The 13,847-nt window shown below is 44.3% G+C and overlaps 1 pseudogene; it reads right to left on the bottom strand.

Annotated features, from left to right (window-relative positions):
- Positions 1 to 611: 611 nt before the first annotated feature.
- On the bottom strand, positions 612 to 7,488 carry LOC131477938 (cytochrome b5-like; annotated as a pseudogene).
- Between the last annotated feature and the right edge of the window lie 6,359 nt (positions 7,489 to 13,847).

Here is a 13,847-nt window from a genome sequence, read left to right as displayed (position 1 = left end):
TTTTTATCTTTTGTTCTTGGTACAGTTCCATAGGCTCTTGGATTTACCCTCTATCCTCCTTAAATCCTCTCTCCTCACTGATTTCCTCTGTATTATTACATTAGTAGAGTCTTCATAAACAGTCGTAAGTCTGTCGTTCTGCTATTTAAGTGTATCCTGACATTATAGATACAGGCAATGACAGAGTCTAGCATCTTATTGTCAAGATATATTTAACAGTTTCAATGGGAGTTCATCTTTGATTTGTAAGTAAAGATGCCTATTGAATTGTATCATCACATCTAGATATGATTTCTATTGTACAGTTTCTATTGTACAGTCTTCTAGACGACAGTATTTTTAATAATGAGGAACCTCTTTTCATTATCCAGTTTGCTTCCATATCATATCACAGATGCATTATGGATTTTGTTAATCAGTTTTTGTCTGTCTCTTAAATATAGTCTCTTTTTATATTTTAAAAGCCATATATTTTAAAGATCATGTTTACAATAAATAAATTACATTGTGAAGAAATGTCAAAATAAAGTTGGTGGATAAAAAGCCACATAGTAAAGTTTGAGAGTAGAGAGAATAGAACAGTTCCTGTTTGTGTTGAAAGAAGAAGGAAAGGGTGACAGACATATTACAATGATTTCTCAGGTTCAGGGTTGTTGTCAGTTGAGTGATTAACATGAGCTGCTTTTCTCCCTCGTCTCAGCAGTCTCTGCTTTTCACTGACATTCGGGCAGGCCCTAGGTCATGGGCCATGTAGAGCTGATGCATCAGTGCAGGGCTAGGGCGGAGATGGCTGTGATCACCCAGCTGGTCCACCAGCTGGAATTAGAATCGACGGTGGTGGTAAGAGTTTACATGGGCTTGCTCAGCTTTGATCTGTCTTCCGGATGCAGCTCCCTGATGATGAATGATTTGGACAATTCTCTGGTGTGTATAGGGTGCCCAACATCCTCAGAGTTCTCTGTGGCATCGCCTCTGGCCTGTTCCCTCAGGACTTCCTCCCCAGCAGGATGCTCCTCCAGGAATTTGGTCAGGTGAATGATCACCTTGTGTGATGATCAGCCAGGGGCTTTTGCTGTGGTTGTGCTTCTTAATCTCTTCCAGGGTGTAGTACTTGGTTGCACTGCTCGGCCATTTCTTCACGTTGCGAGCCAGGCTGTCACTCAATATGAGTGGAACACAGCTAGTGTCTCAAGATATCTTATCTCTTTTGATAAAGTATTTGACAACTCATACTGATTTTTAAAATATTTATTTTATTTTTATCAGAAAAATATACTAAGAGGAGGAGAGGCAGAGAGGAAGATCCTCCTTCGAATGATCCACTCCCCAAGTGACTGCAATGGCCGGAGCTGAGCCGATCTGAAGACCGGAGCCAGGAGCCTCTTCCAGGTCTCCCATGCTAGTGCAAGGACCCAAGGATTTTGGCAGTCCTCCACTGTTTTCCCAGGCCACAGGCAGGGACCTGGATGGGAATTGGGGTTGCCAAGATTATAACCGATATGCAGATGGGATCTTGATGCATGAAAGGCAAGGATTTTAGCATCTAAGCTATGGCACCCGGTCCCAATTTATGCGGATGTTAAAAAGATTTATTTATTCATGCTTGAAAGGCAGGCCTGTAGAGAAAAGAGAAAGAGAGAAAGAGAGAAAGAGAGAAAGAGAGAGAGAGAGAAAGAGAGAAAGAGAGAGAGAGAGAGAGAGAGAGAGAGAGAGAGAGAGAGAGAGAGAAAGAAATCTTGTTTTGCTACCCAAACAGCCACAATTGCTGGAGCTGGTCTGATCAGATCTGAAGCTAGGAGTCAGAAGATTCTGCTAGGTCTCCAATGTGGGTAAAGTCACCCAAGCACATGGGCCATTCTCTCCTGTTTCCCCAGTCCACATACAAAGAGCTGGGTCTGAAGTAGAGAAGCTGGACTGAAACTGGTATTCCTATGGTATCCCAGTTCTTAAAGGTGGAGGATTGGCCTCTTGAGCCACAATATCAGCACCAATTGATGCTTTTAAACATCATGATAACTTTGGATTATTAAGGTATCACATGTTTATGACATAATATTATATTGCCACATTTGATCTCTTAATATTTTATCACATATAGTCTATGCACAGTAAGGATTGTTGTTTTGCAGGGTGTTTTTTCCTTGTAATGTGTTTCTCAGAGTTTTTTTTAAGATTTATTGATTCATTTATTTGAAAGTCAGTTGCAGAGTGGGAATAGAGAGATCTTCCATCTGCTTGTTCACTCTCCAGATGGTTCCAACAGTCAATTCTCGGCTGTGTTGATACAAGAAACAACACTGGGTCTTGTACATGGGTGGCTGGGGCACGAACACTTCAATCACCTGTTTTTGCAAGGCCATGGCAGGGAGTTGTATCACAGCAGAAGCTTCTAGGATACAAACCAAATCTACAGTGAATGCACGTTTCAGCTTTACTTACTCAGCCAAAATGCAAGTTTGCATCTCTGGTATTAATAACAGTATTTTGCTACCCTCAGGAAATTAAGTTGAAAGGTGTTCTTTCTACCTCATATTTAAAAAATAGATGATGATGGATGCTTTATTGTGTTTCTTTTCATCAAAGGTTTTGTGGAGCCATGAAGTCATCTAGGCCTAGAGATTATCTGGAAAGAACTTTTTTTTCTTCCTTTAAATTTCCAATTCAGTTTCTTTAAGAAATACAATGTGAAAATACATTATTGTTCTTCAGTGAATTTGGATGACTTGTGTTATAAGGAATTCATTTCATCTGTTATCAGTTATTTTTCCTTATTACCATTATTATGTCTTTAGCTATGTATGAAATTCTTTTTTTTTAACTTTTATTTTCAATAATGTTTATGTAGTCAATCAGATTGGAAAGCACCTAGGGTTAGGAAGAAGTGGGTAGGATCATTGTTTCTAGACTTTCTATTTCTTCTTCCCAATTCTGGGGGGACAAAACAGATAAGAGGATAGGCCACACCAAACCTGCCAACCATCCCAGTACTCGAGGATGGGGAATGGCCACCTGATATCAATCCAGAGTTACAATAGCCCCTGTTTAGAAAGTTCTGCCCAAGAGGATGCAATAGTTTCCAAAAATGCTCCCGATTTCATGAATCTATGGATGAAGAATCCCTCCCAATGCTGACACCATTGACCTTATAGTCTCCAATCACCCAGATATTTGCTCTCATCATTTGGCTGAAGTAGTTGTCCATATGTTCTGTATTCCATTCTCTGCTATGGTACCAGATGTCCTCTGCAGGCCCCAATGAGCTACCATGTTCTTCCATGTGCAACATGGTGTGCATTCTAGCATTCCATCTTCTTTTTTTTTTTAAAGATTTATTCATTTTATTACAGCCAGATATACACAGAGGAGGAGAGACAGAGAGGAAGATCTTCCGTCTGATGATTCACCCCCCAAGTGAGCCGCAACGGGCCGATGTGCGCCGATCCGAAGCCGGAAACCAGGAACCTCCTCCGGGTCTCCCAAGCGGGTACAGGGTCCCAATGCAGTGGGCCGTCCTCAACTGCTTTCCCAGGCCCCAAGTAGGGAGCTGGATGGGAAGTGGAGCCGCCGGGATTAGAACCGGCACCCATATGAGATCCCGGTGGATTCAAGGTGAGGACTTTAGCCACTAGTCCATGCCGCCAGGCCCAACATTCCATCTTCTACACTGTGGAGGACCAGTTGTCCTATGTGGGCTAATGGACCTGCGTCAGTGACCTGGGCCATGCTGGACCCCCATCACTGGGATTCAGACATCCAGCAACCACCTTGCAGGCAGGCCCATGTCCAGCCTCACAGATGTGAGGCCAATGATCAGAACTCCAGAGCCAGTCAAACAGGTTGAAAATTCAAATATTATTAGTTACAATGCAACCTCAGGCCAGTATTCTTACCTGCCCCAATTGATGTGCGAACAAAAACTTTATACTGCATGCAAAACTATGCCCCTCCAATGACCTTCCAAACATTGGTACTTATTATGCTGGCTTCTTATTGACACATCAAATATTTTAATTCATACTTTGAAAATGTTTATATAAACATCCTTCAAATCTGAAAATTTGTTCTAATCCAATGTTTCCATAAGGGATAGATTCTACTTTTCTGAAGTCATTTCTGCCATTCATCAACTTCTCCAATCCATTGCAGACTGGGTTCAGTGCACAAGTTCCCTCAGCATAAGTCAGAGATTTCTGAGGGAGTATGGTGTTAGTCTCTTCAGCACCAATGCCATGCAGTTTTTGGAGGGTGGCTGGAGTGTCAGGAAAGTGAGTAAGCAATGTGCTTGTGATTGAGATTTATTGCTAAGACTGTGCTTTCTCTTTGGATCAGGTAGGCAGAGTCTTGCAGTCATGCATAGTTTCATCCTTTAGGAATCTCCTTTGTTATTCAATCATTTATCTCCCTTTATCCCCATCCCACCCCACAATGCAAACCTGATCTCTCCTGCTTCTACTTCATCTGCTGCATGCACAGAATGATCCAGAAAACTCTCTTACTGTGTAATGCTCTCCCACCTGTCTTTCTGCCCCAGCCTTGGCAGTAGAGCTCTCCTTAGTGCATGAGCAAAAAACATGTTTCCCAGTGTTGAGTTTATTGCCATCTTCTCATAGGTGCACCCTGTTTTTCCTCTTGCCCCTCCCTAGACACGAACTCAAGAGGGGTGGCATAGTCTCCTCCTTTTCCTTCTGGTTGCTTACAGTTTAAAAATCAGGGTCTAAAGAAAACTTTTTCTAGCTCCCTTTCCAAGCATGTGCCAGAAGATATGGAAGCAGCCTCACTCGTCCTACTCACCTCCAAACTCTTTACCCTCCCTTCCTCCCCTTAGTCACTAGGAAGCAGCTTCTACTGCTGCTTCTGGTCAAGACTCAAACTCCAGGTCAAAGACCAGTTTCTCCCCATTCTCTGTTTTAAGTATATTGATCACTGACCCTCTTCTCCTGTGTCAGGGAGAAACTTGCAATTCCATTTTCGCCTGCAAAAGAGCCTCTTCTGCACCCTTCAGGCCAGGGTAAGAAAGGAAAAGGTTTTTGCTGCATTTTATTCACATTGACTACAAGAAAGCAACCCACAGGCTGATGTTTTACAGAAAATGTGACATGACCAGGTTCAGAGGATTGTACCTGCCTATCCTGAGGACTCTGTTGGTTATGCTGCTGAGAGCGACTGCCAAGGCCTTCTAATCATATGGGTGTTCCTAGAATGGGGGGGGGGGGGAGTCCTGCAGTATAAGTGGTTGGGAGGAAGGCTACAGGAAAGTATCTTGACGTCACTGACAGAAGAAGTGCACACCAGAATAGAGCTTTTTTTTAGCTTCCAGGCGAGGTTGTGTTTGGACACCGTAGTAGACTGAGCTAAAGACAATTCTGTTGTTAAAGTATCTTTGGAATATTTGGTGACTGCCTTTTCTGAGGTCACTTATTGGATGGTGAATGGCTCAGTCAGCACCACAGACCATACAGCCTCTTTACCATGGAGCTGGAGGCTCAGAGCTCACTGGTGTTACATGTAGATGCTCTGTACAGTCCAGGAAACCAAACATAACATTTGCATCATTGCTAGTGCTACAGCTTAGGACAGTCACTGGTTTCTGAGAATTTGCTTCTCACCTCCAATGCCAGCTCCATTTTCGGGTCATACTGGAGTTGGTCAAAATTGGAAGCAGCCTCTGGCAGCACAAAGAGGTAAACTCCTGACTCCTTTCCCTTCCTTTACCCTCTACCTCCATCCTCACCTTTACCCTCATCTTCTGTCCAGGATCTTCTCCCTTCCATGCCTGCTTACTGGACATTGCTAGGAGGTCCCAGAAGCCCCCATGGAGTATATACTGCAAGGAGTTAGAGAAAGTCAATAAGCTGCCTGCTCCCCCACAAGCTGCTCAAAGGGTGGTGAATGAGAGTTAAACCTGGAAAACAGTCACAGCTCGTGTTCTCATGGAAAAGGTTGAGACCGTGATCATAGGAATTAGGTCTGTAATTCAGGAAATATTGCACAAAGGTAAATTACCTTTTCACTCTGAAGTGTAAATATCCTTTTATCAGAATGTGGTCTCAGGCACATATCTCTTCTCAGCATACACACTCTCCTTTAGCAGTGAAAGCCATGGACCAAAGAGACCACCCCCATATACTTAACTTCCAAATCTATCTGTTGCTCCAACTCATGCATCCAATAGCTCAAGTTCTACCTGAATGTCCCACAAATAGCACTCAGCTGAGAGATCTAGTGTCATCCACTCTCTGCTTGCTTCCTTGCTTCCTTTTTTTTTTCATAAAGCAAACTAGAAATCTGGAGTAGGAAATAAAATCTTTCTCTTCTCTTTTTTCCTTCATTCCATACTTAAAACTTCTGCTCATCAAACATCCATGCTATCGACAAATATTAGTTTGCTTGTCTTTCTATTATCCTATTGCCAGTGACCAACTCTATATTTTTGGTAACACTCACTAGATCCAGTGGTGCCTCAACCATTGACATTATCCTAACTTGCTTAACACAACCAACAATGACATGCCCTGGTACTTTCTTGCTATTAACTCAAACCTTGCTAATTTGTGTTTAAGAGATCAAGAATGTCCCCGCAAATGTTGAATGTAGCCCCAGTGACTCAAAGGTTTATTGTAGATGGCACAAAAATAAAAGTTCTTTTTTACATTTGAGAGTTCTGTGTATATATTAATGTGTATTAGGAAAAATGTACACCAAAACCAGAAACCCGTTTTTTTCACATGTATTTTTAACTATGAGAGTTAAATATTTTCAAAGTGAATTTTTTCTGAATAAAATGATTAAATAAAATTGATAATACAAATGGGACAAAAGTTAGGGTACTGGACCAGGCGTGATAGCGTAGCAGCCAAAGTCCTGGCTTTGAACATGCTGGGATCCCATACGGGTGCCTGTTCTAATCCCAGCAGCATCGCTTCCCATCCATTTACCAGAGTGTGGCCTGGGAAAGCAGTCCAGGACGAACTATAGCTTTGGGACCCTGCACCCATGTGGGAGACGCAAAGGGATCTGCTGAATTTTGGGCTTATAATGTCTCATCTCCAGCCATTGCGGCCGCTTGGGGAGTGAACCATTGGATGGAAGATCATCGTCTCTGTCTTTGCTCCTCTCTGTAGATCTGCCTTTCCAATAAAAATAGATGATTAAAAAAAAAAAAAAGGACACCAAGACCTCAGTGTTTAGTTTTTGGGAAGCACCAGTTTGAAGGTCAAGTGCATGTTGTTTAGCACAACTTCAAGATCGTCTTTAATTTAGCTTTACCCACTTCTTCAGCCTTATCTACCATTATTTCTCACTTTCAACTTGATAAATTCATCCATCCTAAATGACTAGCGAGTCTATAGTTTCAAAAGGTCCATGTTTCCTCAATTTGCCTTTCCATGGACACTTCCTCCTCTGTCTGGCTTCTGGCAAATTCTTATTCATCCCCCATTACTCCATAAAATCTCATACCTTTGTGAAACCTTTACTGACTCACCTCATCCCTCCATACAAAATTAATTAAAGAAAATCATCTGTACTGATTTGGGATTGTGACATAGTTCTCTTATTGCCAGGATTGTCAGTTTTGTATTTATTACTGAGTATCTATCTATGCTAATAAAACAGGAATGTTAAAAAGACTATAACTTCATCACCTAACAATGGAGAAAGAGCCATTTACCAAACCTGAGACCATGTTAGGTGTTGATTGTTCTTGGTCACACATTTACACCGTGATCTTGGGCAAGTCATTAATCTCTTCTATTTAAACTCTGGCTAAGGGGAGATAAGGATTCTGACAGGTTGTCTTTGGCACACAAAGGGCCTTACCTGGAAGAGTCCCACACAAGCGGCGCGAGGGTGACAAGGCAGGGCAGAGCCGGAAGCTGTGGTCCTGGACCCTGTCCAGCTCTGCTGCTGCTCTGACCAGCACCAAGGATCCAAAGCCCACAGCAGGAGGCAGCTGGAGCTGTGGCCAGCCCAGAATGCCTGTGAGTGCGCATGTGCCACGTCACTGAGGGCATCTCCCAGGAGATGGAGGCGCGCCACGCCCCGGTTGCCGGGCAACGAGGCAAGCCACTTCCCAGCCCTGCTGTGGGGAGCTGCTTTCTGGTCCATGGTAGGTTCCCTTCAGTATATCTGTGTGTGAGTCAGGAATGTGGAGGCGTGGCGTGGGGCTTGGGTGCGGGGATAGTGCAGTCACTTTTCTGCCCTAGAGGGCAGCAAGTTGTGTCCCTGATGGAGCAGGTGCCCTTGGGGCTGTGACCTCCAATAGGGCTCTGGAAGTTACAGGTGCACTGCTTTGGATGGGCACTGGGAGGCACAGCACCCAGCGGGAACCTTTGTCCAATGATCACGTCCCTCACTTCATATCACTTGGATTCCCTCAAGCTCCTCCTTCATCTTCTTTCTCTCTTTTTCTTTTTATGTTTATTATTAACCCCCTTCTCCTTCTCTTCCACTCCCGCTCCTCCCACTACTCCTCCCCTTGCTCTCCTGCTTCTCTTCTCTTCTCTTCCTGCTTCTTTAAAAATGAATTTTCTTATTTTTTGAAGGGCAGATTCACAGAGAAGAAACAGAGAGAAAGAGATTCAGAAAGGCTCTTCTTTCTGCTGGTTCAGTACCCCATGTCCTGAGTTGACTCAATCTGAAGCCAGCAGCCAGGGGCTTCTTGTTAGTGCCCCATTCAGGTGCAGAGTCCCAAGAGCCTGGACCATGTTTGACTGCTTTCCCAGACCACAAGCAGGGAGCTGGATGGGATGTGAAGCAGCAAAGACTCAAACCGGAGCTCTGGCTCCGGAGGTAAGGATTAAGGTAAGGATTAAGGTAAGAATTAAGCCAGCAGACTATGGCCCCAGGCCACACCTCTTTCATTTTTTACATGCCCCACCTCTTTGGGATCATTCACAGGGAGGGTCTAACCAGTGAGCAAGGCCTTCTGTGAAAAGCTGGTCTTTCACTTGTCCAGTTCCTTAGTCTAGTGAGTGTCATGACTCAGGGGAACAGTTAGGTCCTGAGGAGTTGCAGGTATCAGGCCTTTTTGGTCACAAGGAATTTGAATTGATTTTTCAAAATGTTTCTTGAAGGTTGGTCCTGGAGGTAAAATACTATATTGCAGGCACCTGGATATTGTAGTAGAAGTGGCATTCCCAAAGAGGATATATTAGAAATCAAGGGAGCTCCCGTTTACTGATTCCTTTCACAAGGATCTGTAATTGCTGGTGCTGGGCTGCGGCAAAATTCATGAGCCATGAACACAATCAAGGTCTTGCCCAAGAATAGCAGGATGCCAGTTCGGTGAGCCTCCCAGGGTCTGTTGGTGGGAAGCCAGCTGGCATCAGGAGCCAGAGCTGGGAGCTACAGCCAGGAATGCCAATGGAGTGATGCATGTGTTTCAAGTAGCAGCCTGAAAGCCTACTCTAGAGAGGAAGGGGGGTTCCTTTTCTACATAATGTGTCTTGCTAAATTGAAACGCAAAGCTAGAGAGAGAGAGACATGGAGCAATAGAGATCTTTCATCTGCTGACTGGTTCACTACCCATAGGGCCACAATGGCCAGAGCTGATACCATCTGAAACCAGGAGACTCTCCCAGGTCTCCCCCATGGGTGCAGTGTTCCAAGGGCTCAGGCCATCCTCCACTGTGTCCCAGGAAATCAACAAGCAACTAGATCACAAGTGGAGCAGCCAGGACACAAAGTGGTGCCCATAGGGGCTGCCAGTGCATGCCATTGGAGTATTAGGCTGCTAAGACACTGTGCTGAGTGTTCTCTCCCTCTTTGAACTCCCAATACAGCCCTAGGGCCAGCTCCAAGGTCAGCCCTAGATGACAGGCCTATAGGACAGTTGACAGCATGTGACACCCTGAACCTCACCCCCTCTTTGGGCTTGGACTTCCACTCCTGGCTGCCCTTCTGAGGCGACCTCTCTGCACGTGCACACCCTGGCAGGGTGACTCAAGGATCAGGGTCCTTGTCACCCCCAGATCAAACGAGCCTGAACTTTTGTGCTACTGACTTCCACGTATGTCAACCTCGGCCAGTGCATGTACTGGAGGCATGAATCAGTGCAGAGAAGATGGTCTGTGTCTTTGTATCTGCCTCACAAAGCAAATTACACTTGATCATTCAATGTTTTTGTGTTTTTGATGCAAGTGAAAGGCCTTGAGTGATGGCTCCATTGACTAATCCTTCCGTTGCAAGTGCTCAGATCCCATATGAGCGTCAGTTTGTGTCCTGGATGCTCCACTTCCCTTCTGGCTCATTGCTTGTAGCCTGGGAATGCAGCAAAGGATGGTCAAAATTCTTGGCAGCCTGTTCCTATGTAGGAGACCAGGAAGAAGCTCCTGGACCTTGGCTTTGGATCGGCTCAGATCTGGCCATTGTGGCCAATTTAGGAGTGAACCTGCAAATAAAAGATCTCTGTACTTCTCCTTCTCTCTGTAAATCTGTGTTTCCAGTAAATGTCAATAAATCCAAAGTTAAATAAATAAACATGAATGAAATAAAACTTAATATCCCTTACAGTTGTAGTCTCCCTTGGCACAAGTGTGGACTGGGACAAGACACACCAGGCCAGGCCAGACTGCAACACCTTCTAGTGTTCTGGAGGACCAGGGTAGATGTGGGATGGACTAGGCTAGGTCTCAACCCCTACTGAGCCATATATGAACTATATGTGGGTATGGATGCACTATATGTGGGCTGAAACATCCAACAGCAAAAGCCAGAATGGGTTGAAGGCCAGTTATGAGAGGCCACTGTTCCTGCTAGGACAGGAGGTGAGCTGAGTAGTGCTGGCTCAAGGACCCAGTGGTATGTGTAAAATCTGGCACTTGGAGGGGTTCTGCTGGAGGAGCCTGGGCAACTCCTCTGGCAGGACACAGACCCTGCAGGTAAGCACAAGAAGCATGGAAGGATACAGCCAAGAAAGAGGTCATGGAAAGTGTTCAACTGGCATACATTTGGCAAGGGTCGGGGGCAGACCAGGCTGAATCAGTTCACGTCACCCACTGGCAAATCCGAACACTGGAACAGAGTATGAATGGAGCCAGGTTTGGTCGTGACAAAAGCTGTTCACAATGCAGAATGCCAAGGTGAGGTTGCCTGTGCCAGACGTGACTGCAGCACCCAACCAGCACTTGTGAGAGCCAAGTTGGGAGGGGGCAGAACCGGCAGGGAAATAAGGGGTGGTCCCCTTGCTGAACAGCTACTCCCACTGGAGAGCATGAGCAGGGATGAGGGGCAGACCAGACCAGGCAGGGCTACTGCACCAGTGCACCTCATGTGGACCAGAACAGGGAAGAACCAGGCTGGGCCGATTGTTCCTACTGGTGCAATCTACAATTAGAGTGGGTGAGGATTGTTGGGGCTTGGCTGCAGCATCAGCTGGCAGAAACTGCCACTGGGGGCTAGTTCTGTCAAGTTAAACCACAGAACCACCCGGAGACTACATAATCCGGGAGTGTGAGTGGCCTGGGAGGGAAACAGTGGGCTGCTCTCTCGGGTTACAGCTCCCCATGGAAGGACACGAAAGCTAGGGCAGGGGTTGGGGTGGTTAGACAGAGAGACACCCAACAACATCTGTGAGGGCTGGGTAATTGAGCTGGTTAGATGGGACATGGTTCTCATGCCCACTGACATGTATGAGAGCAGAAGGGGATGTGAAATATACTGGACACACATATTGGCAAACCAGGGCAGGGGGCTGGTCTGGTGGGGTTATTGTGGGTCGCTCCAACAGGACGGCTGCCCCCACTGGCTTGGGCCAGGGCCGAGTATGTGCTGGGTAGAGCCCGTCTGGAATGTGGATACCCATTGGTTCCAGTGGAAGGTGAGACTGAAGACAGAACCAACCCAGCAACCTCAACCACCAGCTCATTGAGGCGATGGACTGTGATGGGCTCAGTTCTTGCCGGTACACACAGGAGTTTGGTCTGGGAACATCTCAGAGAAAGGTTCTATGGGGATTTAAGGACAATCTGTTGTAACTAAGTCTATTTCCCTTACTGCTATTTGGTGCAGGGCATACTTTTGTGCATTTGAGGAAATTTCTGCAGACTATCAATCATTTTTGTAAGCCAAAATGAGCAATATCTGCACTTGAAACAAATTATGGGGGCAGTTGAATCATCCTGCCAACTTCCCCAGGAGTCTCAGTTCCTGCTGTGTTTGTCACTTGAGGCCAGGGCTATTCACAAATATTTAAAAGCAGTCAGGGCTTGCATCTTGTACCTTATAATTTCCATGTTCAGTCACCAGCTTTCAGATGGGTGATTTTTCTAATATAGATGTGTTGACCTCACCTCTTTTCCAGTGGGGATTTTCTTTATGAAACACACACAAAATTGGAATATGCCCACTTGCAAAATGTGTCAAAATAACTATCATGGAAAAATAATACAAGTATTCAAAATAAATATTTGAAAACTATGGGGCTGAGGTAGGCATTGTTTACATGATTAAAAAATCTGCTTGTTTTTCCTTAAGTGTCAAGGTTCTCCAAAATAATTACCCAATTTACAAGATTTTCTCCCAACCCACATTTTCTCTATGTGATCTTTGAATACAGAGTCAAATAACCAGGATGGATTCTGTTTAAACTATGGATAGAAAGAACGTAAGAGGTTTACCCAAGAGGTGGGAGTAAATTGAATCCTAACCCAGTTCTGTCAAGTGGGAATTACATCTGAGTTCTGGTAGGAAAGCTGGTTTTCACGAGGGTCATTCTTGGAGCCTTCCTTGAGAGGGCAAGGTGGAAGCATGCTATTTTACATGACACTCCACACTCAGCTATGTCCCTTTGTTTAAATATGTAACCAGGTCTCCTTATCTTTACCAACTCACTAATCAGATAATGGCAGATTTTTCTGATGCCTGGTAGAGGATTTGATAGAGAAGAGTCCTAACCAAACTGTCAGTAGCACCTATTGGGCACAGTTCTTCATGGGAAAGATTTAACTGGAGGTAATTCTTCCCAATATTCAAAAAATGCTATTGTTTTAGCACATAAGCCTTAGAGATGTAAATTTTCACTAATGATGCATCAGCGAAAGTGAGGCACACCAGTGATGAATTTTAAGATAGAGGAAAAATTTCACATGTTTAAGAATAAGGGGAAAGCCACAAAAACAAAATCAACAACAGGAAGAAAAAGAAATTAACAGCACCATGAAGTTAAATAGCATGGTACTGAATGACTAACGTTTTGCTGAAGAAATGAAAAAGAAAATCAACAAACTTCTTGAAGAAATTGATTCGACTGCATGATCTATGAGTCACTATCATTTTGTGGCTTTTCATTTAATGGAATGTATAGCTACTGTGTACTGGAGATTATCATATTTAGTATCATGCTATTTAACCTCATGGCATTGTAACTATTTTTCTTCCTGTCACTGATTTTACATTGTGGCTTTTCATTTAAGGGGAAGCGTAGTAACTGTAATGGAGACTGTCATATCCAGATGTGAGGATACAATACACTATGCATTTCTACTTCCAGACTAAAGATGGACTCCCAATGAAACTATTTACTGTATCTTGACAGCAGGATGCTGCAGTCTCTGTCATTGTCAATGCCCGTGATGATGGACATGACTGTTTATGAAGAACTGTAATAATATAGGGGAACACAGAGAGGTTGATGAGGGAATTAGGAAAGGGATAAGGGAAATCTCAGGACCTATGGAACTGCATCATAAAGTGATAATAATAAAACAAAGTAAAAAATTAAAAAAGAACAAGTGGAAAAATATTTGGAAATTATTGGTATGCATGAGCATCTGTGGTTAGTATGAACCAGCTGACATCTTGAAATACATAGCTAACTGCATGTTTATTCCTTAGTTACACATGCAACA

The sequence above is a fragment of the Ochotona princeps genome, chromosome 24, assembly GCF_030435755.1.
Source record: "Ochotona princeps isolate mOchPri1 chromosome 24, mOchPri1.hap1, whole genome shotgun sequence".
Classification (NCBI taxonomy): Eukaryota; Metazoa; Chordata; class Mammalia; order Lagomorpha; family Ochotonidae; genus Ochotona; species Ochotona princeps.
Note: the sequence above shows the minus strand (reverse complement) of the source record. Positions and strands in the feature narration are given on the sequence as shown.